General features: G+C 39.3%; 1 long non-coding RNA gene across 1 annotated transcript; it reads right to left on the reverse strand.

Annotated features, from left to right (window-relative positions):
• Positions 1-14,209: 14,209 nt before the first annotated feature.
• Positions 14,210-27,424, reverse strand: LOC116551984. Its single transcript, XR_004269147.1, has 3 exons — positions 27,415-27,424; positions 26,687-26,696; positions 14,210-16,676 (listed from the first exon to the last, which is right to left on the reverse strand). It is a non-coding gene; the product is annotated as an uncharacterized LOC116551984 (long non-coding RNA).
• Between the last annotated feature and the right edge of the window lie 417 nt (positions 27,425-27,841).

The raw sequence follows: 27,841 nt of genomic DNA on the forward strand, positions 1-27,841 counted from the left end.
GCAATTTTATATTCACATGGTTCCCTTTGCCCCTAATCCCCCATGGGGTCAACACAGAGTAACCCAGATGTGCACTGTACATGCTGTGGTTTTGTGTCACAACTGAGAAACTCTAAGCTTGAAAAACAAATCTTTTATAGTTGGCTTCAAGCAAATCTGCCTAAACTTTTGCATTGGGGGAGATATTATTATGCTAGACAACAAACAAGCCTGCCCCATTTTAAAAAGGAATACATTCTATCTTTTAAGACTGCTTTCTATGCAAATATCTTTGAAAAGACAGGTCAGAACAAAAAGCTGTCAGTCCTTCAGCTCATAAGACATGCAGAAATGCTAAAGACTTAGGGATAATTGTTTCCCAACAACCAGAAATAAATAAAATAAGAAGAAAATTCTAAATGTTTACACAAGGAAAATGCAGACCTATTCAGACTTTTAATTGCCAGTTCTAGAAACTAAAATACAATGAGGCAATGCTAAATGTCTAAGGGAAATTATTTTCCACCAAAAATCTTACACCCAGCCAAATTATCAATTGAGTGAGGTAGAATAAATACATTCTCAAATATGCACAAATTTTTTAGAAAATAAATTGCTAAGCACATTCTACAGAAAAATACCAGCAAGCTACAAAGCAAATCAAATGAATAAAGAAAGAAAAAAATATATAAGATATAGTATACAAGGGATTCAACATAGGTGATCAGCAGAGGGAAATTCTAAGATGATGGTTAAAGAAATCTCAGGTTAACTGCTTAGCAGGTCATGAAAGCATGCATTATAGAATGGGAAGAAGTGATGACTTGGAAGGAAGAGATCAAGTGGAATAGGAGGGAGGGAGAACTAATAGATTTTATTTAAACTTAGTATTTGAAAAATAGTACTGACAGAGGATGACAGATCTGTTCCAATTTGGGGTCTAATTAGTAACAGGTTGCTATGGTCAGAATGTTTATGTTTCCTCAAAATTAGTGTTAAAATCACTTACCATGATATTAGATGATATTAGAAGGTGGGTGGGGCATTTGGGAGGTGATTGGATCATTAGAGCAGAAGTCTCATGAATGGAATTAGTGCTTTTATAAAAGAGGTTTCAGAGAGCCAAATAGCCCTGTTTACCATGTAAGGATGCAGCTAGAAGGTGACATTTATAAACCAAAAGCAGATCCTCATCAGAAACTGAATCTGCTGGTCCTGAATCTCAAACTTCCCAGTCTCCAGAATTGAGAAGTATATTTCTGTTGTTTATGAGCTATCCAGTTTATGATATGTTGTCAGAATAGCCTGAAACAAATAAGACATAGGTATATTTTTTAAACTAAGCATGTGAAAAACTGGAAACAGTTAAGTCCAGGAAAAGAGTTACAAAAAAAGAGAATAACGCTATAGTATTTGACTAACAGAGACTAATATTAAATAGTCAAAATAATTCAAACAAATACTGACTATGGAATGACTGTGTTGTAACTACATTGGGAAGATAGGCAGAAGAGAATGGGAAGTGATAGTTATATAAATACTAAACACTAAATTCTCATCTACTAATAGAACGTAACAAATTATGTCTACGATTAACAACAAGAAGTGACAATCCAAGAATTTTATTTTAAAATGTGTAAGTAGTATCACAAGAAATAGCTAAAAATGTTGAAAATGGTTTATTCATTGGTGAGTGGGACCAGGGTATTTATGAATGAGGCTGTGGAATAGCTTGGGAGGAAGATAGAAATAGTAAGTAATTTTTTCATTGACTTCAAATTTGTTATATATCCTTAAATTCTATAGACCTTTTTAAAACATGGGCTTATTTGACTCAGATAAAGTTAAACTGTGTTATAGAACTCCATGTTTATGTGGAAGTGTTTTAACTCTCCATTCTTTCAGTTATTCAAGTACCTCTGTTCTCATTTGTTTTGTATACTGGGCTTCTATTTGGATTAATTTTAAGGCATTTTTTCTGTTAAAATATAAGTGAATGAAATAAAAACCTAAATAATATTATCTAACAAAGTAATAGTATAATTAAATAAAATAATAATATAAAATAACAAAGTACACTTGGAACATACCACATTAAAGCAAAATAATAACTGCTAAATATAGGATGTTATGTATCAGAAATGGGTTAGTATAGGGATCATTTGAAGGTGATGGGTGATTTTTCTTATTCTTGTTGTAGGTCATCCTACGTTGGCAGTAGACAGAGCAAGCCCTATCTAATAATGAAGTTATAATTCTTCTTAGGAAGGAAAATATTCCCTTCCACCTTTATTCTTATAACATCCAAATCTTGCTGATACATTTACAAATTAAGATCTCTTACTTGCAAGTGTCATAAGCTCTGTTTAAATTAGCTTAAGGGTTATTCCCAGCTTTCTTGTGATCAGTTAAAAACATTAGCTTAAGGAAAAATAAAATGAAACTTCCTGACTTGTGTAACTGAACAACTTAAGAATAAATTTTTATGCTGGTTAGACCCAGGAGCTCAAATATCAGGTGTTAGCCAGAAGAGCTTACTCTCTTCATCCTTCAGCTTTGCTGCTCTACATCGGCTTTATTCCAAGGCAAGTCCTCTACTCACAGAATGGAACTCCAAGCTGATAGCCAATAATCTCAGTTACCCCAAGAAAGATTCACTCTTTTGAAACAACTTCACAAAATTTCCAGATTAGTTCTGATTGAATAAATTTAAGTTATGTGCCCTTCCATAAATCAAAGCCCTCTAGATCCTCATGGAACACTAAAAATGGGAAATAAAAAGAAAGAGCCATGCAAATTATTTGGCAGCATCATTCCGGCTGGGCAGGTACCAATCCGGGAACTGGATGCTGAAAAAGGGTACAGCTCATCCTGCCCTCTATGTGAGTAAAGGTTGAACAGTTTGTGAGGGTGATTCCACTCCCTGCTGCCCCTGGATCCTCAAGCAAGACCTCAGTAACGAAGGCTAAATTTTGCCTCTTGGCTAAGTTGCCTTAGATGATAGCTTGGTGGAGAACTGCTTTCCAAAGAAAGTAAGTGACCTGCCTAAGGAAGGTTCTATTAATTTGAGAGTTGTACTTTTGTTGTTGTTGTTTGTTTGTTTGTTCAAATGCTTGGGTGGATAGCATTATTATATTTAAGCCTTTAAGTTCAACTTACAATTTCTCTAAATTTTTATAAATCTAATGATTGTTATATTGCTAAATTAAATAAGCAGGAGGCCATTGGCCCAAGGTGTTCTCCATACTTCAAGTTCCTATGTAACAAAACGCAACCTAACAAAGGATGTAAACAAACTGAAAACCTAACCAAGGAGTATAACAAACAGCAGGGTCCAGCTGGTGAGGAACGGAGACTCAATCACAGGCAGCCAGCTGATCAGACGATGTCCAAATAAGGTAACCACCTAGCTTGAACCGTCAAGCTATTTCTGTACTATATTTCTATACTTTACTTCCATGTACCATCTGTAAACACTCACTGTGCACTTTGCAGAGCAAACCTCTGAACTTCTTATGGTTCTGAGTGCTGCCCAACTTATGAATCATTTTTTGCCCAAATAAACTCCATTACATTTGTCAAAAGTTTTCCTTTTAACATATTAAAGTTTCACGTTTGATCAATAAATTAACTGACAAGGTAATTTATAAAAAAGATACCTCCAAAGACTGAACCAGGAATAAATTGATTTCCTGAACAAACCAATAACAAGTTGAATGAAGAAATTGAATCAGTAATAAATAACCTAACAACAACCACAAAAGCCCAGAACTAGATAGATTCACAACTGAATTCTACCAGATGTACAAAGAACAGCTGGTAACATTCCTACAGAAATTATTCCAAAAAATTGAGGAGGAGGGACTTCCCCCCCCCCAACTTATTCCATGAGGCCAGCATCATCCTGATACCAAAACCTGGCAGAGACACAACAATAAAGAAAACGTCAGGCCAATATCCTTGATGAATGCTGATGCAAAAATCCTCAACAAAATACTTGCAAACAAAATCCAGCAACACATCAAAAAGTTTATCCACCAGTCTTATTCAACATAGTATTGGAAGTCCTAGCCAGAGCAAGCAGGCAAGAGAAAGAAATAAAGCACATTCAAATAGGAGAAGAGGAAGTCAAACTATCTCTGTTTGCAGACAACATAATTCTATATCTAGAAAACCCCATCTTCTCGGCCCTAAAGCTCCTTCAGCTGATAACTTTAGTAAAGTTTCGGGATACAAAATCCACCATGCACAAAAATTACTACCATTTGTATACACCAACAACAGCCAAGCTGAAGGCCAAAACAGAAAGGCAATCCCACTCGCAATTACCACATAAATAATAAAATACCAAGGAATACAGCTAATCAGGAAGTTGAAAGATCTCTACAATGAGAAATACAAAACACTGCCCAAAGAAATCAGAAAAGACACAAACCAATAGAAAAACATTCCATGCTTATGGATAGAAAAGATCAGTATCATTAAAATGACCATACTGCTCAAAGCAATTCACAGATTCAATGCTATTCCTATCAAACTACCAATTACATTCTTCACAGAAATAGAAAAAACTATTTTAAAATTCATATGGAACCAAAAAGGAGCCCAAATAACCAAGGAAATCCTAAGCAAAAAGAACAAAGTTGGAGTGGAGGAAGTTATGTAAACATTACTTAACTTCAGACTATGCTACAGGGCTATAGTAATCAAAGCAGCATGGTACTGGTACAAAAAAAAAAAAAAAAAAGAAAAAGAAAGAAAGAAAAAAAAAAACAGGCACATAGACCAATGGAACAGAATAGAGAGCCCAGAAACAAGGCCACACACCTACAACTACCTGATCTTTAACTAAGCTGACAGAAACAAGCAATGGGGAAAAGACTCATCTCCACTAGTGCTTAAGTATTTTTGTTGTTATAAATGGAAAGGATTTACCATCTCAACAAACCTGAGGTCATTGGGTGGAAGGCCTGGGTGGGTGATAGGTGCCTTATCTGTCAAAAGTTCTAGGCCAGGACACAGGATCTGATAAATTACAGGATGAGTCTATCTAAGCCACAGGTGAACACTATGAGCCCTTTTCTCATAGTGTTTGTGACATCACAATATGTGATGTCGATGAGCAAACCTGAGTCCATGTCTTTCAGTTAAAATGTATTTTGCCAACCAAGCCAATATGCAAGGCATCTGTCAAGTTTTATCTTTACCAGTGTTTTCTCTTCCATCTGGACTTCTTTATTGCAAAATTTTATTTCACCACTATCTGTTTATTGAATAATAAAATTATATATTCTTTCCATATTCCCTGTCCTTCATATAGCCATTCTGTTGACATTTATGACTGCTTAAAAGAGAAAGAGCAGAGCTGGAGGTAACTTGGCTGTCTTTCTCTTTCTCCCCCATGTCTACTAGGACCACTCTAGTAGACATGGGGTAGCAGGTGCAGAAAGAAGGAAACATAGCTCTACCTGGCAATGAAACACTGCCACTGCCCTCTACATTGTCCTCTATACTTTGATGCTTGTGATGGTCCCAGCCTGCTCACCCGCTTTTCACTTGTGTATGAACTGTCCAAGAAAACCTGCCTTGATTATTCAGACCTCAAACATCCCTTTACTCAAGACATAGCAATACAAACATGTTAAAATTGTGATAACTACTAGAAGAGCTAAAAACAAACAGGGGGGTTGGGTTAAATTGGGATACAGAAGGAATACAAATATTATAGTTCATTTTATCTCCTACCTGTCATTTTCCCCATGGTTAGCATATAGCACATACATAATGAAAAGCTCCAAGAGGGTTGGTACCAAGTCAGTTTGTTCACTGCTTTATCCACAGTGTTTTGCCTACAGTGTAGGCTGAATAGGTGAAAGACTGGGTGAATAGATAGGTAATGAGCCATCCACACAGTGAAATACCATACAGCAATTAAAGCAAATAGTTAAATCTCGAAACTGATATGAAAATATGTTGTATTGTTAGTGTTTTGGCAGCAAATAGCAGAAAAATTCCCAAATAAATAAGACATGTAAAATAAAAAAATTCTCATATAAGAAGTCCCTAAAAAGAGAAGCTATTGAGTTTTTTAAAAAAGTCCAGACTAGGCATGGTGACTCATGCCTGTAACCCCAGCACTTTGGAAGATCGAGGCAGGAAGATCATTTAGGACCAGCCTGGGCAACAAAGTGAGACGTTGTCTCTACAAAAAAAATTTAAAAAAAAGAAAAGGAAAAATTAGCCAGACATGGTGGTGCAACTACTCAGGAGGGTAAGCTGGGAAGATCACTTTAGCCCAGGCAGTCAAGACTGCAGTGAGTTGTAATCATGCCACTGCATTCCAGCTTGGGCAACAGAATGAGACTCTCTCTCTCAAAAAAAAAAAAAAAAAAAAAAAAAATCCAGTTTCTATTCATGTTTCCACAGTCAACAGTAGGCCAACAACCTGTCCTGAGGCTGGCTCTCCTCATGTTACAAGGTAGCTACTAGAGTTCCAGTTGTCACATGCCAGTGTAGCTCTGTCTAGCAGACGATGGGTTGTCACTTTTAATTTTTTATTTTATTTTAGGGATGGGGGTCTTGCTATGTTGCCCAGGCTGGTCTCAAATTCCTGAGCCCAAATAATTCTCCCACCTTCCAAGTACCGGGGTCTACAAGCACATGCTGCCATGCCTAGCATATTTGCTGTCACAATATAGGAGCAAGAAACATTTTCTACACTTTCCAATTGACTTCCCTTCATCTCTCATTGAAATTGCAAACACCCCTAAAATTGTCTCAAATAGCTTGGTGAGGCACATGGTCCTGTAGTAGAGAGATGAGTATCTGAACCAAATCAGAATTCCTTATCAAGGGTAAAGGGGAGAAATGGCCTTTGGCTATGCCACATGCAGTTCCTGCCATAGATGTCTGCAACGCTGTGACTAGAAGAAATGAGTTATAAAAAACTGTATAATATGATTCCCATTGTGTTAAAAGTAGATATATAGATATTTATAAATTATACATATTTATAAATATTTAAATTTATTTGATATTTATAATATAGATATTTATAATTTATATAATTTATAAATATATATATATAGACACATTCTATTTCTATATTTCTTTTAATACTTTGGGTTTCAGGCCTATATGGTAAAAACAATCCTATTACAAAATCTAAAATCCTTTGTCCTTTGTTAGATTTATTACTAAGTATTTAATACTACTGTGAGTGGTATATTATTTTTAAAAATTATATCCTGTGTTTGTTGCTTGTATCTTTTAGAAAGAGTTTAATAGTCTTACTGCTCCTATCCCATAATCTCCCAAACATTCCTCTACCTACTGAAATGTAGTTTTTGCCCCTAATAGTTCTTGCCCAAAGCAGGAATATCCTCCTTAATCCATACCTTATAGAATCCTTTCACCTTGATGAACATTTCCACTTTCTTGAAATACTCTGTTCTCTTAGATTCTGTGACTCCTCTCCTACAGCTCTGGCTTTCCTTTTAGTCTCTTTTGTGTGTTCGCTTCCTTTGTTCATTCCTCAGGTTAGTATTTCTCAACATTGTTGCCCTAAACCCTCTTTTCATTCTGCACATTTTATGTTGGCAGTCTCTTCTTCATGTATCACTTTACATATTATTTATAACCAATGACTACTAGCTGTGCATCTTCTGCTCTATTCTTTCAGAAACTATGCCAGAGACTGTTGATGTTCACAAATATCCATACTCTTCTCTTCTTTCTGAGGCACAAGCTAGGATGTAGTTTTCAGCCATTTTTGCTGTTCAGAGTGATTACGCAATGTTACTCTGGAAGCAAAATTACTGCTTCTAGGGCTGGCCCATAAAACTCTCCCATGAGCAATACTCATTCTGCTGGGGAAATGAAATAAAAGAATATCAGAGACCTGGATGAAAGTCCTAGATGAAAGAAGCCTGAATTATCACATGCAGCAGATTCCTATTCTACCACTCCAAACCACATTGGACTTTTAAGTCAGTGTGAAATAAGCTTTTATTGCGTATAGTTTAACACAACATTCTCCCCTTATCCACGATTTTGCTTTCTGTGGTTTCAGTTGCCCAAATACAATACAATTTGCTATTTGGAGAGAGAGAGAAAGATCACATTAATGTAACTTCTATAACAGTATATTGTTATAATTGTCCATTAGTATTGTTGCTAATCTCTTACTATGCCTCATTTATAAATTAAACTTTATCATAGGTATATATGTATAGGAAAACATAGTATATGTAGAATTACATACTAACTGTAGTTTCAGCAGATATTGGGCTCTTGGAATGTATTTCCCATGGATAAGGTAGGGACTACTGTACTAAAGCATTGTCTGTTTCAATAACTAACATTATTTACTTTAACTAATAGAGATCCACATATTTAGTTGCCTCTATAGCTTTGTTAAATACAACCAGACAGAAAGCAAGCTTATTACCTTCCTCTCCCCCAACAACCACCTACCTAAACTTCTTCCCCTTTAGCTCTGATCTCTCTCAGTTATTACCTTATCCACCTAAATTTTTAAAAGGAACATCTGTAAATCTTGAGTCCTTCCTCTGTATCACACAGGGCTAATTATCAAGAGCTGTCTGGAATCCAACCACTTTTCTCTATGCCCACTTCTGCCACTTTCATTCCAGGCATCGTCACCTGGCTTACTGCAATAGACTCCTGATTTCCCTGCTTCTATTCTTGCCTTTCTCCAATTTGTCTTCCATGGTGCAATCAGATTTGTCTTGGAAAAGTGTAAATAAAATCATGTTACTATTCTCCTCGATGTTCTGAGAATAAAGGTCGTCCACCTTAGCCTGACTTAAAAAGCCCTACATGAACCATCCCTTGTGTATCTCTCCAGCCCCATCACCTGTGCCACTTTTTCTTATACTCAATCCTCTACCATGCTGAACATTTTTCTATTCCTCGAACATATTATAAACTTTCTTCTTCTCTCTGCTACTGCCTATTAATGTGAATAATGGCGGTGACAACATTTAATTTTTATGCTATTGTGTTTTCAGAGTGTTTGGTATAAGTTAAGACTCAAAACTTTTAAAGTGATTGATAGACTAAGTTTGGTTAGACCACAGACAAAACCTACATGTATATTCCATATAAAGACATATGTCAGAGTTCTCAGTCACATTGATATCTATAAACAAAAACACCAAAATCAACTGTACTTTTAAAATAGTAATTATATTAGAGAAAAAGGATAGATGTAGCTGTAGCAAAGAGACTTATAAGGAAAGTTGCTTAAAGAACAAAAAACTGTATTTCCCACTCACATCACAGTTCTAATGTGGGTTGTCCAGGTTGGCAGAGCAGCTATTGTCCATATGGACATTCAAGGATCTGAATCCTTTCCTCATACAGCTCCTCCACTCTCTCTTAGAGATTGTGCCATCATCTACATGGTCAAAACTGGGTCACCATGAGTTCTAGCCAGTGCAAAAGGAGAAGAGAACATGGAAGAGAGAAGAGAATAGAACATGTACCAGCCTGGCTTCCAACAGAAAAGCAGAACCAGTAGGATAGATATATATATTGACATGGGCTCCGTGTCCCCACCCAAATCTCATGTTGAGTTGTAATCCCCAGTGTTGAGGACCCTTCCTGATGGGAGGTGACTGGATCCATGGGGAAATATTTCTCCTTGCTATTTTCAGGATAGTGAGTTCTCAAGAGACCTGGTTGTTTAAAAGTGTGTCGCACTTCCCCTTTCACTGTCTCTCCCCTGCCACCATGTGAAGACATGCTTGCCTCTCCCTCACCCTTCTACCATGATTGTAACTATCCTTAGGCCTCCCCAGCCATATCACCTGTACAGCCTGTGGAACTGTGAGGCAATTAAACCTCTTTTCTTCATAAATTACCCAGTCTCAGGTAGTTCTTTATAGCAATGTGAGAACAGGCTAATACAGGAAATTGTTACCAAGAAAGTGGGCCATTGCTATAAAGATACCTGAAAATGTAAAAGCAACTTTGGAACTGGGTAATGGGCAGAGCTTGGAACAGTTTGGAAGGCTCAAAAGAAGACAGGAAGATGTGGGAAAGTTTGGAACTCCTAGAGACTTTTAAAATGGTTTTCACCAAAATGCTGATAGTGATATGGACAGTGAAGTCCAGACTGTTGAGGTCTCAGATGGAGATGAGGAACATATTGGAAACTGGAGCAAAGGTCACTCTTGCTACACAATAACAACGAGACTGGCAGCATTATACCTCTGCCCTAGAGTTCTGTGGAACTTAGAACTTGAGAGAGAGGATTTAGAGTGTCAGGTGGAAAAAGTTTCTAAGTAGCAAAGTGATCAAGATATAGCCTGTCTACTTTTAACAGCATATGCTCATATGTATTCAAAAAGAGATGGTCTGAAATTGGAACTTATAATAAAAAGAAGCGGACCATAAAAGTTTGGAAAATTTGCAGCCTGACCATTTGGTAGAAAAGAAAAACTCATTTTCTGGGAAGGAATTCCAGCTGGCTGCAGAAATTTGCATAAGAGGAGCCAAATGTTAATAGCCAAGATAATGGGGAAAATGATTCCAGGGTATTTCAGATATCTTCTCAGCAGCCCCTCCCATCACAGGGCTGGAAACCTAGGAGGGAAAAATGGTCTGTGGACTGGGCCCAGGGCCCTGCTGCTTTGTGCAGCCTCAGGACATGCCTTCCTGTATCTTAACTGCTCCAGCAAAAGCAGTGGCTAAAGAGGGCCGAGGTACAGCTCAGGCTCTTCCACAGGGTGCAAGCCCCAAACCCTGGCATCTTCCACATGGTGTTGGGCCTGCAGGTACACAGAAGGTGAGAGCTGAGCTTTGGGAGCCTCTGTCTAGAGGATGTGTGTTCATTTCAGAAGATGTATGGAAACAAATGGATGGCCAGGTGAAAGTCTGCTGCAGGGGCAGAGCTCACATAGAGAACCTCTACTAGGACAGTGTGGAGGGGAATGTGGAGTCGGAGTCCCCCACACAGAGTCCCCACTGGGGCACTGCCTAGTGGAGTTTTAATTAGAGGGCCACTGTCCTCCAGACCCTAGAATGGTAGATCCACTGACAGGTTGCACTGTGCATGCAAAGAAACTTTACGCACTCAATGCCAGCCCATGAAAGAAGCTGTGGGGGCTGTACCCCACAGAGCCACAGGGGAAGAGCTACTCAAGGCCATAGGAACTGATGTGCCATGGGTGTGACACATGGAGTCAAAGGAGATTATTTTGGAGCTTTAAGATTTAATGACCATTCTGCTAGGTTTGGGGCTTACATGGGACCTTTAGCCACTTTGTTTTGGCCAATATCTCCCTTTTAGAACGGGAACATTTACCCAATACCTGTACCCCATTGTATCTTGGAAGTAACTAACTTGTTTTTGATTTTACAGGCTCACAGGTGGAAGGGACCTGCCTTATCTCAGATGAGACTTTGGACTTGGACTTTTGAGTAAATGCTGGAATTAGTTGAGACTTTGGGGGACTTTGAGGAAGGTGGGGTTGGTTTGGTAATGTGAGAAGGACATGAGATTTGAGAGAGGCCGGGTGAAATAATATGATTTGGCTCTGTGTTGGCATCAAAATCTGATGTTGAATTGTAATCCACAGTGTTGGGGGAGAGTCCTTGTGGGAGGTGGTTGGATCATGGGGGTGAATTTCTCCTTTGCTGTTCTTATGATATTGAGTGATTTCTCCTGAGATCTGATTGTTTAAAAGTGTGTAGTACTTCCCCCTTCATTCTCTCTCTCCTGCCACCGTGTGAAGATGTGCTTGCTTCCCTGTCACCCTTCCGCCATGATTGTAAGTTTTCTGAGGCCTCCCCCAGTCATGCTTCCTATACAGCCTGTAGAACTGTGAGTCAATTAAACTTCTTTTCTTTATAAATTACTCAGTCTCAGGTAGTTCTTTATAGCAGTGTAAGAGCAGACTAATACATATATCAAGAGATTTATTTCAAAGAATTGGCTTGGATGATTTTGGGTAGGAATCCAAGGAATATTGGCTAGAAAAATCTCAAATCTGTAGAGCAAGCCCCTCAGGAAGGGCAGGCTGCAAACTCTATGACAGAAATTAATGTTCACAGATAGAATTTCCTCCTCCTCAAGGAAATCTCACTTCTGCTCTTAAGCACTTTCAACTGACTGGATTGGTCCCAGTTGAAGGATACCATCTTTTATGCAAAGGCAACTCAGTTATCAATCACAGCTATAGAAGTTATCTTTAAAATATCTTCACAGGCTGGATGTGATGGTTCTTACTTGTAACCCCAACACATTGTGAGGCCAAGGCAGGAGAACTGCTTGGCCGAAAAATTCCATACCAGCCTGGGCAACACAGTGAGACTCTGCCTCTATTTTAAATAAATAAATAACCTTCACAGCAATACCTCAATTCTCATTTTATTGAATAACTGGGGACTGTAGCCTAGCCAAGTTAGCACATAGAACTGACTGTCACAGAGGAGAAGGGAACATGGAGGAATGCATAGAGGAGAAGAACACCTAGAGACGAATCACCCACTGAGTTCAGGCCCAGATGAAGGAGGCACCTTGACTTGCACTCACATTCCATTGTGAGATCTTAGTCATGTGGATGCACCTACCTGCAAGGAGGGCTAGGAAATGTAGTCCATCCATGTGCTCAGTATAAAAGCAAAAACAGTTTTAGTGGACAGCTAAGTGAACACTATGGCTTATGAGAAAGTGGGTCTTTTTGAGAAAGTGGCTCTCAGTTCTTTAGTTGCACATGTTTGGTCTTCATGCTACAGAACTGAGAATGGACTTTTTCCAAATAAAGTCCAACTAATACCTAAAAACCTGAAATCATTGCTGATACATAATGGCCTACGTATGCAATGGAACATACAAGGCTGCCTCCTCAGCATTGCTTGTTCAGCTGCTGTTTTTTCCAACAAAGGTATGAGCTTTGGTCAAACTTCAGTAATTATTTGTGCAAATTTTCATCATATAACCCTGATAAATGTACTGAGTCCATATTATATCATTGACATTCTACTACCTATTTTATAATAAACAATTGAGAAATACTAGTTCTAGCAATTCACCAAGAAAGAATGATAAACACTGAAATATTTTGGCTGACTAAACAAGAGAGATTTGATCATGTAAAAGCAAGCTTCTTGACTTTGAAACATGTGAAAGAGTGTAAGATAACCCTGGGACTGGAAACATGTTTCACTTCTTTTAGCAGCTCTATTTCATTTTCACTCATTCACTCTTTTTTTGAATCTATAGACAAGACTCCAAAACAACCTTTCTGCTGGCACCCTTCCATTCATTTTCTCCTCATTGTCAGTCTTCCTAAAATCTAATTACTAAGCAAGGAAGAAAGAAATAGAAGGAGACAGCCTGGAACTTCACTGAGTTTGGCTTCCTTCCAGCTCTGATTTTTCCACATGCATTCCCAACACTGCTAAAGAGGCTTAAGTGACTTCCATGTTGGTAAGATAGCATTATCACTATACTACCATCACTCCAGGGTCCCTAAAACATTATGTGTGGCTATGTATTGTAGTTACTATTTTAATATGTCTCACTTTCAAATGAGGTGAAAGGTAGTGAGGAATCCAGTTAAGACATGGTGCCTGTTCTCCAGAAATTTACCGGTTAGGGACATGATAGATATGCACAGAACAAAATTAGAGCCCATCCCTTACTAGAAGAATCTTTGGGTTTTTATGAACTTTCTCCCTTCTTCCTCTCCAGGTTTTGTTTCCAGATTTTTCCGAAAGCATTACTGAAGCCAGCTGGGAAGAAGAGAAGTTCAGATGAGATGGGGATAAGAAGTAGTTAATAAAACTTTGTTATCTATTCTGGAAAAAATAAACAGCTAATGCCATCATTCTGAACTATTACAGTGAATTCCACATAGACACTGGAAATGTAAGCTTTCATGAATTGCTTGCCTTTGAGTCAGGTACTGTGTTAAGGATAATTATGTTTAGGACTAGATTTACTTCTCCATAAAGCTAATTCTATGAGGTAAATATAATTAGTCCCAATTTTCAAATAAGAAAATCAGTGTTTAGAGAGATTAATTTGCCCAAAATCAAATTGTAAACATGTGGCAAAGATGTTACCTTATGTGTGTTTTTTCTGCTGCACATAAATGCAAAAGGATCTGAGTTAAAAGAAATTGTCTCTGGCAGTGTCTTAGTGCAAGCTGCTAGTTTTAAAATGTTGTTTAAGCCTGGGAGACTTAAATAACAGAAATGTATTTCTCAGCTCTAGAGGCTGGAAGTCCAAGATGAAGATGCCAGTAGATCCAGTGTTTGGTAAGGACCAGCTTCTTGGTTTGTAGATATCTATCTTTTCATCACATTCTCACATGGCAGAGAACAGAAGGCAGAAAGCAGAGAGCAGAGAGAGGTGCTACCTCCTGTATTTTTATAAGGGTATTAATCATTTATGAGGGCTCCACCCTCATGACCTAATCACTTCTAAAGGCCCTACTGCCTAATACCATCATATTGGGGATTTGAATTTCAACATATGAATTTTAGGGGTAACACAAACATTCAGCCTATAGCAGGTACATTTAAAAATAATTATTTCCACTCATTAAAAATATGAAAAATAAAAATGTTAATTATTAAAGATTTTAATGTGTATGAGACTGACTGCAGAATCTATTTTCAAAAGATCACGGAACTACTTGAATAAACTGAGTGAAAGTTTAGAGAGTAAAAATGGTGGAAGGACAAAGAAGAGAGGAGGAGGAAAGAGAACCTTTTTTATCCTTTGGCTGCTAAAAAGCTTGCCTGAAGTTAGCCTTAACTAGATTTAGAATTAAATTCCAACACGTACTCAAAGTTAGTGGGTCTTAAATTACAATGGTATTAGGTTTATTCACAAGCTAAAGATAATAAAATTTTATTTGTATATATTTTTATTCCCTCATTAAATAGGCCTTTTAAACTATCATTACAAAATAATATAATTACCACTTTTTAAATGAAATGACCTCAATCTATATTCTACTTGCCCTTCAGGACACCAAGTCCTTAGCTCACATAGTATTTTCACCCACAAAGACAACTCTCAAAGCACCAAACTGTTTCTGCCTCTATTAGCATACTTTTTACATTATACTAAAATTCTTTCTATGTATTTATAAATGACATCTAATATGGTACCTGCATAGATGACAGTGGATGAATGAAAGAGGGGGAGAGAGAGAGAAATGAAAGAAAAAAAGAGAGAATGAATACTCAAAGAAGGATTTTTGTCCATGATCTACTCACACTCATGGAAAAGAACATCAGCATTGCCACCCTTGCTAGCATTCACTGAGCACTTACTATGTGTCGGGCCCTACTCTGTAAATAGTTACCATCATCCTTCTCATTATTACCTATGAGCACACATTATTTCTCTGAGAGAAACAGATTATGCAATAAGACCAAAGTCACAGTTAGAATGATGAAAGTCGTTATTTAAACCTTAGCAACCTGAGTCTAGATCCCATACTCATATCCAGGACTTTCTACCACCTTCCAAATAAACAGGTAATTACAGTGTTCCATGCCCAAAGAGAACTGTGTTCCAAATGCCAAAGGAACAGAGGGGGCATACTCTGTGCAGGGGAGAAAGAAGACAGGCCCAGGCAGAGACGAGTTTACCCCAAATAATAGAGACCTGAAAGCCTGTGGCAAATTTCATGTGTGAAGAAGCTGGTACGGGGTGGAGTGGGGGAGCAGGGCTGGAGACTCTAAATGTGGGCTGGGAACTGATTGTAAAATATATGTTCATCTCATTTTCATTCAACATTTCACAATCAACTATTTACAGAACACCTACTACGGGCCAGCAAACAGCTATGAATAAAGCAGACAGAAACTTTATGGGGCTTACATCCTGTGGGGAAGGTGACAGATAATAAATGTATATATTGCGGCACATGGTGATGAAACAGGAAAAGTTTTCCCTTATCCCCCTCACAGGGCATGCGCTAGGGGTGCGGCTCACTTCTTCTGTGTCCCACTGCTCAAACCCCTAGGTGGAACATGCAGAGGGGAAAGTCATGGGGTTCTGACCCCACAGTGCATCTAGGGTGGATTGTTTACAGCTCCCGAAGCTACGGTGGGTGAGTGTTACAGTGTGCTGTTTCCATTTTGACATCTGCAGGTGGCTTGTGTTAATTAGCTCAATTAGACCTTCTGCCTTATCACAAGGGCAGAAGGCTTTCTGTATCTTGGGGTTCTTGCCCTGTGTACTGGAAAAATCAGATCACATGTGGGCTTGGAGGATGGGTGCAAGGTTTTACTGAGTGAAGGCAGCTCTCAGAGAGGTAGATGAGGAGGCCAGAGGGGTATGGAGTGGGAAGGTGGTCTTCCCCTGAAGTTGGGCCACCCAGAGGCTGGACTCTCCTCCAACCGAATTCCCCTGGGTGTCTGCATCATGCTTCTGTTGATGGCCTGCTGGCATTTGCCAGTGTTTTCTTCTGCTAGTGTATCCCTCTTGACGTCCAGCCACTTATGTGTATGCCCACTAGCATCTTGGGGTTTTTATGGGCACAGAATGCAGGGGTGTGGTGGGCCAGAGTGGTCTTGGAAAATGCAACATTTGGGTGTGAAAGCAGGAGTGCCTGTCCTCACTTAGGTCCAGTCCGTGGGCACAGGCCTGAGGGTGGGCCCTCACCAGGGACCCTGCCCTTCTCTACCCAGTACTGCCCTGCCCCCTCCTATATCAGTGGTAAGTGCTAAGGATGAAAATCAACCAATATAAGGAGACACAGAGTGAGGAGTGGGTGCTCTTTGAGATACGGTCGTGTCTGATAAAACATTTGCCCAGAGAATGCAAATAAAGGAAGGCTTTGTTTTATGAGCAGGGACAGTTCATGCAGGAGTTTAAACAGGGATGTGATTTGATAAGATTTCCTTTTCTGGAAGCCACCTCTTGCTAATGGCTTGGGGTGGTGACAGGGAGTTGAGGTTGAGGAGAGGCAGAGGACCACTGAGAAAACAATTGTGAACTATTATAATAATAATGGGAAATTATGAAAGACTAGACCATGGTGGCAACATGTGTGTGGTTTTTAAATAACAATAAGCTTCTAGTAGAACCTAGAACACTGAGGACGTCTTTTTTCAGTAACTTGGACCAGAGACAACTGTAAATGTGCTAAAAGCCAGAAGATGTTGGGGAAGCTGGCAAAGAGAAAACCTGAGAGTTATTTATTGCTCAGCCTGCAGCATTCATGAGTGACTAAAGGGAGTATGTGGACCTTTTTCTCACTTCCAAAAGCAAGTGCTACCAGGAAGGAAGAAGAAAACCTTGAAGTTATCCCAGCTTACGACAATGGTATCATCCAGTATGTTTATTGTCAAGGATGACAATAGGAGTTAAAACATTCTGATAGCTCCTAACTCTTTCTCACTCACACAGCCATTAACCACCCCATGGTCAGTCCCCCACCAGCATGTGTGCCCACCACAAAGGGCACTGGCACTCGACATAGATGCAGTGAGGGTAGGTACTGCCATACAGCAGAGAAAGGTGAGGGCTGGCAGCCTGGCAATGGAGAAGAGGGAAGAGGTCACGGTGGTATGCAGACAGGAGGGAGGGCCTAGGCTGTGCCTGAGCTAGCTTTATTGGACCTACGATTAGAAAACTAAAAGAACTGAAAGTCAGCCAAGCACTGTGGCTCATGTCTGTTATCCTAGCGCTTTCAGAGGCTGAGATGAGAGGACCACTTCGGGCCAGGAGTTCAAGATCAGCCTGGGCAACACAGCAAAACCCCATCTCCTCAAACCATTTTAAAAATTAGCTGGGCATGGTGGCATATGCCAGTATTCCCAGCTATTCAGGAGATCACTTGAGCCCAGGGGTTCAAGGCTGCAGTGAACTATGATCACGCCACCACACTCCAGCCTGGATAACAAAGCAAGACCTTGTCTCTAAAATATAAAAATTTTAAAAAAGAAATGAAAGTCAACAACCCATAATGAGGACAAACACCAATGATCACCATGCAGAAGGGGAACAGGGGCTTCAGGACAGTGCCCAGCCTGGAGGCAGTGGGTGGCATGAATTCTTTCTTTCTTCTTCCCTAAGTCATTGCAGCACTGTTTACAATAGCAAAGACCTGGAACCAACCCAAATGCCCATCGACCACAGACTGGACAAGGAAAACGTGGCACATATACACCATGGAATATATGCAGCCACAAAAAATGATGAGTTCGTGTCCTTTGTAGGGACATGGATGAATCTGGAAACCATCATTCTCAGCAAATTGACACAAGAACAGAAAATCAAACACTGCATGTTCTCACTCACAGATGGGTGTTGAACAATGAGAACACATGGACACAGGGAGGGGAGCATCACACCCCGGAGTCTGTTGTGGGGGGACCAAGGGAGGGACAGTGGTGGGGTAGAGAGGTCGGGGAGGGATAACGTGGGGAGAAATGCCAGATGTAGGTGACGGGGGGATGGAGGCAGCAAACCACATTGTCATGTGTGTACCTATGCAACAATCCTGCATGATCTGCACATGTACCCCAGAACCTAAAGTACAATTTAAAAAAAAAGAAAAAAAAATTTTTTTACAGGGTTATGGGTCAGATTTTAGGGAAAAATGAAAGAATTCATTAAATTAGAGGTTCTGCAAATAGACAACAGGTGTGCCACAAAATACTGATATTTGTACTGTTTTCAGTAATGACAAAATTGAGTCATTTTAAAACGACTATTCCAAATTTGCAACGGTTGAAATTATGCTTGAGAAATATTTTTGTAAAAGTCTCTCCAGATGTTTCCTGAACTCATGAGTTCTTATTTTGCTGGTAAGCTTGGATGAATAGCAATCTACAGAGAGCCCTCTATAAAAGCTACGATGTAGCACAAGTCTAGGTGTGTAATACAAAATACAGTTTTCCTATGTGCTCCATGATGTACAAAGACAGGTTAAACTCTCATTTGTTTTTTAGAAGGAATGTAATTTATGACTAAGTTTCGTTTACCACACTGTCCTTGCCACCTAGCAGAGAGGTTGGCACCATAAAAAGTTTACTAAAAGCTTGTTAAGTGGGAAAGTTGATTTAAGAGCCCTGGAAAGCTGTTTTAGGGTCTCTAGTGGCCACTTGATCAGCTAGAGGTCCACTTGAGGGCTGGAGATACCTTCAGTCTGCAGGTTATTTTTGATTCTGAAGAGCTAAAAGGAACCAGAGCAGGGCAGAGAAGGAAAGCTGGCTGCTTGCCAGAATCAGGAGATAGAGAAATAAAGGAGCTTCCAAAGCTTTCCTTGAGCAGAGTCAGCCCAGGCTATCCAGAGTGGAAAGAAGGCTGGGACTCTAGAGGGATCTAGCAACCACGTGGTGGACAATAGAGTTGCATGGTACACACACTTAGCTTCCACACATTCACCTAATTCTGCTCTGCAACAGGTAGTGAGAGAGTGGGGGTGGGAGTTGGGGAGAAGGAGTAAAGAGAGGAGAGACTAGAAAGAAAAAGAAGAGAATAAATGAGAAATCGCTACATGTTCTCCATGCACTGAGCACCTCTAAGTGCGAGATATATATTCGTTGTTCCCTTAGCTGTTTGGTACCCACATGCCTCTCACAATATAAATATCTTGCTGATCTAATCTCTTCAAACATTTAATTTTTTGTAGAGTAAAGCATCTAAACATAGGTACTTAATCTAGTGCTAAATTATAGAAACAGAAATCTATTCTAACACTTTGTCAGACATGTAAGAGATGGTGTGTGGATCTCTACCATGACACCTTCCTAATGGATTTTCAAAGGTTTGACTTCACGGGCTGGGCTTTGTATCTAACTTCAGGAGACATTTGGCATTGTTATATTGCTCAGGCACCTGTTCCTGATGAAATGTGAGAATGTAACTTTTACCAGCCAAAGAATAAGTGCCATTAAACAAGATATAAATTAGCCAACTTAATAATATGATAAAAGGTGCGTATATGAAGACACAGTTTGCAATCAAGGGTATTGCTCCAGACATGTCTGATTTAGTCAGAACTTCCAAACTGTGAGTGAGTATTACTTCTCCCTCAGATTAGGCTGATTAGAAGCTTCACCTCTATGTCGTAAACCATCTCCCTTGCACAGTTTTCCAGGCACCCCTTATTGTAGCCCGTAGACTATTTCTCCCTTACCACATACTTGCATGTTCTGGAATTTTTGCTTATGCTGTTCCCTCAGGGTGAGAGTCCTTTCTCCCAGCTTCTAAATTTCCAGAAAGCATATTCTTCTTGCAAGTCTGTGCTCTAACAGCCTCTTCTGTGTCTGCTATTATTTGCCTAGCTGTCTACTTGAAACTCATAATATAGTCAATATATTACTCTATAAGATAACAGATATGGAAAGGGCTTAGAACTATGGATAAAGTGCCCTGCAACTGTTAAACACATTTCATCACTTTTTTCTACTTTGTACTATAATTATTAATCTTCCTTCTTATACTAGTTTCTTATTGCTGCAGTAACAAATGACCATAAGCTTAGTTATTTAAAACAACACCAATATATCGTCTTATAGTTCTGGTGGTCAGAAGTCTGGAATGGACTTCAGTAGAATAAAATCAAGGAGTGAGGTTGCATTCCTTCTGGAGGCTCTAGGGAAGAATTGTCTCCTTGCCTTCTCCAGCTTTTAGAGGTTACTTGTATTTCTTGGCTCATGATCCCTCCTCCATCTTCAGAGTCAGCAGCAAAGCATTTTCAGATCTCTATGACCTCTGCGCCCGTCATCTCAGCTCAAACTCTGACTCTCCTCTTCCTTTTTCACTTACAAAAACCCTTAAAATTTTTGGAGGCCCACTCAGATAATTTCCTCCTTTCAAGATCCTCAACTCAATCACATCTGCAAGGTTCTTTTTGCCGTGTGGGGAAACAGGTTCGCAGGTATCAGGGATTAGGACATGGACATCTTGGTGGTAAAGGGATCATTCTGCCTAACACATTTCCCTATTGAGCTTTTTCCAGCTTTATTAAAAATGATTGACAAATAGAAATTGCATATATTTAGGCACACGACACAATGTTTTGATGTATGTATATATTGTAAACTAATGAGCTAATTAATATATCCATCATCTCATATAGTTTTGGGGTTTTTTGGTGTGGTAAGAAAACTTGAGATCTACTCTGTTTGCAAATGTCAAGCATACAACACATTATTAAATATAATTGCTATGCTGTACGTTCTATCTCAAGTACTTGCTCATCTTAAAGCTGAAAGTTTGTACCCTTTGACCAATATCCCCCCTTTTCCTCACCCCCACCCCAAACCCCTGTTAACTACCATTCTATTCTCTGTTACTATAAATTCAACTTTTTTAGCTTCTACATATATAAATGAGATAATGTGGTATTTGACTATCTGTGTCTGGCTAATTTCACTTAGCATAATATCCTCAAGGCTAAATAATATTCTATTATATATGTATATATATGTACATACATATATATGTAAATATATGCACACCACATTTTCTTTATCCATTCATTTGTTGACAGACACTTAGGCTGTTTTCATATCTTGGCTGTTATGAATAATGCTGCAAAGAACATGGTAGTGCTGATATCTCTTTTGAGACAATTATTTTCTTCCCTTTGAATATGCAGCCAGAAGTAACATTGCTGGATCATATGGTAGTTATATTTTTAATTTTTTGAGGATCCTCCATACTATTTTCTGTAATGGCTGTACCAATCTACCTTCTTACCAACAGCATACAAGAGTTTTTTTTCATCCACAACCTGGCAAATACTTGTTATCTTTTGACTTTTTGATAATAACTGTCATAACACGTGTCAGATGATAGCTTATGGTTTTGATTTGTGTCTCCCTGATGATTAGTGATGTTGAGCATCCTTCCACATACCTGTCAGCTGTTTATATATCTTCTTAGGAAAAAATGCGTTTTCAGATCCTTTGTCCATTTTTAACCAGGTTATCAGTTATTTTGGTATTGAGTTATATGCATTTCTTGTATGTTTTGGATATTAATTTCTTATTGGTACATGGTGTACAAATATTTTCTCCCATTCTGTAGGTTGCCTTTTTGTTTTATTCTTTCCTTTGCTGTGTAGAAGCTTTTTAGTTTGATGTGGAAACAAGGAATCGCGTCATATCAATCTGTGTATCTTTCACAGCACCTGCCAAAGAGCCTGGCACATAGTAGGGTGCTCATAAAAGGTACATGAAAAAAATTAATGTTGCTCTTGTACCTCTTCCTCTGGATTCTGACCCTATTAGAATCACACTTGCCTATCAAAGTCCAAAATGAAGTAAATAAACTTGAGTGTCAATTGTACAAAAGCAAGTATTGTTTGATAATCAAATGTAAACAAATAGTTTATTGAGAAAATCTTTTGTAGTCCTCAATCCTAGAAATGTTAAGAAGGAACTGGACAACCTTATACCCTGATGATTTAGATGCTGACCAACAAAAGGGAGAAGAAAGGATTTAATATGAAATGAGATGGTTCACAACCTTCATCCCCGAATTTTGTTCATTTTTCTCTGAGTAACCATGTTCTCTTATTGAGGTTACCCTCCGCCCAGGGACTGAATCACGACAGAGTCAAGCCACTCATGGTTGTTTTATTCTCTTGCAAGTTGAATGGTTTAAATACGAATGTGTTATATAATTCTGTTCAGTTATGAGTGGGGGGAAATCAACTGGGATGATTACAGAAAGGTTTTCATTACTCTTAAAAAAATAAAAAGCAAAAACAAATATTTCCCCTTTGTCTACCTCTGGATATTCTTGCTTCATAAGATCATTTGTAACCAAGCAGCCATTGTGGGAATCAGCAAAAGAGGATGGCATAAATAAAAGTGTTTCTGTTGACATTCGAGGCAAGTTGAAGGTAGGGCAAAAAACATTGCCCTACCTTCAAACTTCTAGGTATGCAGTATAATAAGTCTTATTATTTAGACCACTTTCTGGCATGTTTTCCTTTTATTACTTGTAGCCTAAGGTAGATTAAAGATGTCCATAAACTATTTACTTCTCTTATTGAGCAGTGTTGTCCAATTGCTCTCCCCTTGAATCCAGGTGGGCCCTAGTGGCTAGCTTGATCAATAAAATACAATGGATACTTACGAGCTCAGGTCATAAGAAGCCTTGCAACTCTCATATAGCTTTTTTTATTACTTATTTATTTTTTTTAGAGATGAGGTCTCATTATATTGCACAGGCTGGTCTCAAACTACTGGGCTCAAGCAATCCTCTTACCTCAACGTCCCAAAGTGTTGAAATTACAGGCATGAACCACCATGCCTGGCATCTATACAGTCTTCTTGAAGGCTCCCTCTGAAAGACAGTAGCAGCAATGTAAGAAATCTGACTATCCTGAGACCGCGATGCAGTAAGAAGCCCAAGCAACAAGGAGAGGAAACAAATAGGTACTCTAGTTTATAGCCCAAGCTTACTTCCTAGCCAGCTTCAAAGACCAAATAGGTTAAGTAGGCAAGAAATACTTTATTCAAGATTACTACAATAGGGAAGAGAGATGGAACTGAACTCTGAATACAACTGGGGGTTTATAGCTAATGGGCAGGATAAGTAGCAACTGGGAGTTTATAGCTAATGGGCAAGATAAGGAAGTCAGTGTATGGAAAATTAATAAGGTAAACTTGATAAGCTGTAAAGGTAGAAGATTCTTGCTAAACTGGCGTGGCAGGATTCTTGATAAAACTAGGCTGGGCAGACCAAGAACAAGAGGCCAAGGATGAGGTCTGGTAGAGAAGAGGACTTGGAGAAGCCTATAGTTTGTTCAAGTAGGGAGTCCTTGTCACCAACAGCCACATCGACTGCTAGTCACATGAATGAGCATCTGAGAAATCCAGCCCAGTTAAGTCTTTAGATGACTCTAGCCCAAGGTGTCATCTCACTGCAACCACACAAAATATACCAAGGAAGAATCACCCAACTGAGCCCCATCAAATTGTAGAATCATGAGAGATATAACAAATTGCTTTAAAACACTAAGTTTTACAGTTTGTTTATGCAGCAATAGATAACCAAAGCACAACCAAAAGCATTCCAAGTGATACAAAGATCTGGAAGATATGAACAAATTTCTTTGCCTACTAGTATCTTCTAAAGAATTCAAGTGTTGAAGTGACATAACAAAAAGAGTACCAGAGCTACTCAAAGGACCTGTATCACTGCAACAAGAGACAGGGAGTATCACTGCTACTAAGGCTTGACATATAAACAGGGATATTGGTTCATTTTTACACTACTATAAAAAAATACCTGAGACTGGGTAATTTATAAAGAAAAGAGGTTTAATTGGCTCATGGTTCCATAGACTGTACAGGAAACATGGAGGCATTGGCTCAGCTTCTGGCAAGGCCTCAGGAAACTTGCAATCATGGCAGAAGGCAAATGGGAAGCCAGGCGTCTCTTACATGGTGAAGCAGGATCAAGAGAGAAAGCAGGGAGGTGCTACATACTTTTAAACAACAAGATCTCACAATAACTCACCATCATGAAAACAGTACTGGGGGGTGGTGCTAAATCATTAGAAACCAAATTCATTAGATCCATTCCCTCCCACCAGGCCCTACCTTCAACATTGGGGATTACAATTCAACATAGGATTTGGGTGGGGATACAGATCCAAACCATATCAACAGGAATCACCGGATGGCAAGAAATTTGAACTAGACATGTTTTGGAACCCTCTCTGTTATCAAATAAGAATTGACAAGCTTTAAATAATAGCTGGAAAACTCACTGAATCATTCATTACACAGTCAACAAATAATAAGAAACTTACCAGACAGGTAGGCCAACAATAAATGAGTGAATGGATAGGATATAAACAGAGCAAGAAGCTGGTAGTCCACTGTGATTGTCATTTTTGCTGACACTCCCTTTGCTACGCCACATGGCTGTGCTGTGCCTGGCCTGGCCCTATCCCTTGAGCGTGCTGTCTGAGTACATTTATAGGTGCCCCTTCCCATGGCTCTCTCCTCAACCTCAGGCATGGCCACAGAGACCCTCACTGATGACTCTCAGGGCACTTGATGTCCAGTGCCACAGCCATTGTCCAGACATCCCTTATCTGTCTAGTGCATGCAAGTTGGGCCTGCCACTGAAGGAAACCCTCAGTCCTCATCATTTCCCCTTTTTCTGAAGATGACTTTCTGTCTCTTGGGTTTGTCCACCCTTGCCTTATCTACCTTTGGACCAATCCAAGCTAATCCAAATCAGTGACCTAGAAACCCTTAAACTGCTCCACCCAGAAGGCTGGTGGGTAAGGGTGGCAGGAGGGAAAGAAGCCCCGCCTCCAGGAAGCAAGGTCAGCTCTCTCTTTTCTGGGATGGGGGTGGGGTGTGAAAGGAAATCGTTCACAAGAAGGAAAATAATAGTTTTTGTTTCCTTTTTACTAATAGCTCATCCTATTGCACATGGTATTTAGAAAGGAGAACTCGGCATTCTAATCCACAGGGAAAAATCATTCTGAACTCTTGTAGTACATTTAAATTGTTTCTTGAAGTAAAACGATGAAAGTATATTTCAGAGGAAAGACTTGAAGGTAAAAAGTTCACGGAAAAGATTTTCCTTATTTATAGCGCAGCCTTCCCTTGAAATGAACAGTTTTTCAGTTCATATCAAGATAATTAATAGACCTGAGAAAGCAGTATTCCTAACAAAGATGAAGGGGAGAAATGCCAGATACAGGCGATGGGGAGGAAGGTAGCACATCACACTGCCATGTATGTACCTATGCAACAATCTTGCATGTTCTTCACATGTACCCCAAAACCTAAAATGTAATAAATAAATAAAAGAAAAAAGAAAACTGAAAAAAAGTTCCTATTTCATTAAAAAGCAAAACATACTACACAGCATAAATTTGACCTGTGTTTCCATTTTATAAATTCAATCTTCCCAAAAAGATAAAAACATCATAAGGCTCAGCATTTCATAAATTAAACACAATCAGCTAAACATGAAAGCAGGTTTCAATACTGATAGATGAAAGTGCCAGTTTGAAGCAGTAACATTTAATACAAACTGACAGCAATTTAAAGGGGTCATTTCCAGAGGTATAATCATTCAACCATAGTTTTTTGTAATGTATATAGAGAAAAATAATACGAGAGTTACAACTGATTGTTCCATCATGAGGGGAACATACCCACAGGGAAATTCCCTGTAGTTGGAGTCAGAAGCCTTGGCACTTGATGGCATTGCAAACATCAGCTGGGGGAGTGGAGGCAAGTTGCTGGCCCGGGAGCTCCTTTCCTCAACCCTGCCTTGAGGATACTATCACCCACACTGCCTGCCTTCCAGGCGCTCAAATGGAAAATACGTGAAAAATACGTGTAATCTCTTTTCAATATCTAAATGCTAACTACCATTGTGATTATTGTTGTCAAAGCCAGTTTTGACGGTACTTGAGATACGGTGCCACACAGGACAGAGGTAAGTGTGCTCCGAGAACTTAGAGAACTTAGAGTGCTTAAGGTTACAATGCTATATGTAGGAGTGTGTATGTGTGTTTGTGGGTGTGAGTGTGTGTGTATGCAAGTGTGTTGAGCATGTCACAAGAGGACAATAAATAAAACATTTTCACGAAGAAATATGTATTTCAGCAAAATTTTTCCATGAGTTAGCTCAAGTATACAGTATTTTTAACTCTATCATTATGAAAAATTTTAAACACAACACATAAGTAGAGAGAAATATATGATGAACTCTCATGTATCTATCATAGAGACTCAATGATCAACATTCTGCTTGTTGTGGACTGAAATATGTCTTCCCCAAATTCACATGTTGAAGCCCTAACCCCCAGCATCTCGGAATGTGCCTATATTCGGAGACAGATCCTTCAAATAGGTCAGTAGGTTAAAATGAGGTCATTAGCGTGAGCTCTAATCCAATCTGACTTGTGTCTTTATAAGAAGAGGAGACTCGGGCATAGGAGAGACACCAGAGATGTGCATACATAGTCACCATATGTGACAGAATCACTGCATCATTCATTATATAGTCAACAAAGGAGGAGGTCATGTGAGGACACAGCAAGAAGGTGGCCATCTGCAAGCCAGAGAGAGGCCTCAGGAAAAAACAAATAGAACCTTGCTCACTTACAGCACTGTCAGCAACATGAGCACACCTATGTCAGTCTTGGATAGGATTATAGCCTGGCAGCAACTCCAAAAATATAAAGGTCAAGGTCAGGGCCTATAGCGTGAGGCCAAATGGGAAAGATAAGAGCTGCAAGAAGGTTGGCCCTTGCCATGCTGGAGCCTTACAAATTAGCCAAACACATTCTCAGGGGCTATAGGCCAGAGGCTGTTTCCACAGAGTTCTTCCAATTCCATATCTAAAACTACTGCAGCATTCAAGACTTCTGAGTAGAGAAAAGAAAATGAAATAGAAGAGAAATGGAGCCCAGATCTTGCACTTGCACTTCTGACCAATATGAAGTAACAGAGACCAGATTTATCTTCCTGTGTGACACAACTAAAAAACCCAAACATCCATATATGTATGAAACATTGACATTGAACATTGCACATCTCCCATGACATTACATGTTGGTTAACAAAGAACAGTGATACATAAGAGATGTGGAATAAATGAGATGAGCCCCATGAGTGCCCCAGATTACTGCCTAAAGAAAGTTTCCAGACTGTGATGTAGGGAGCAGGAACGCAGGCAGAGACAGTGATCTCTTTGTGTTGAAGATATCCAAGGTTGGGAATCTAAGGACCACGAGGTGGCTGGAATTTAAAGATCAGGGTACTGGAAAGGTTTTAGCTATACAGAGAGAGGACTCCAATGGTCCCCCTCAAGTACTCAGTTGAGTACTGATCAGAACACATATTTAAAAAAACAACCTGA

Source organism: Sapajus apella, unplaced genomic scaffold (genome assembly GCF_009761245.1).
Source record: "Sapajus apella isolate SASKATOON/1434 unplaced genomic scaffold, GSC_monkey_1.0 scaffold10, whole genome shotgun sequence".
Lineage (NCBI taxonomy): Eukaryota > Metazoa > Chordata > Mammalia > Primates > Cebidae > Sapajus > Sapajus apella.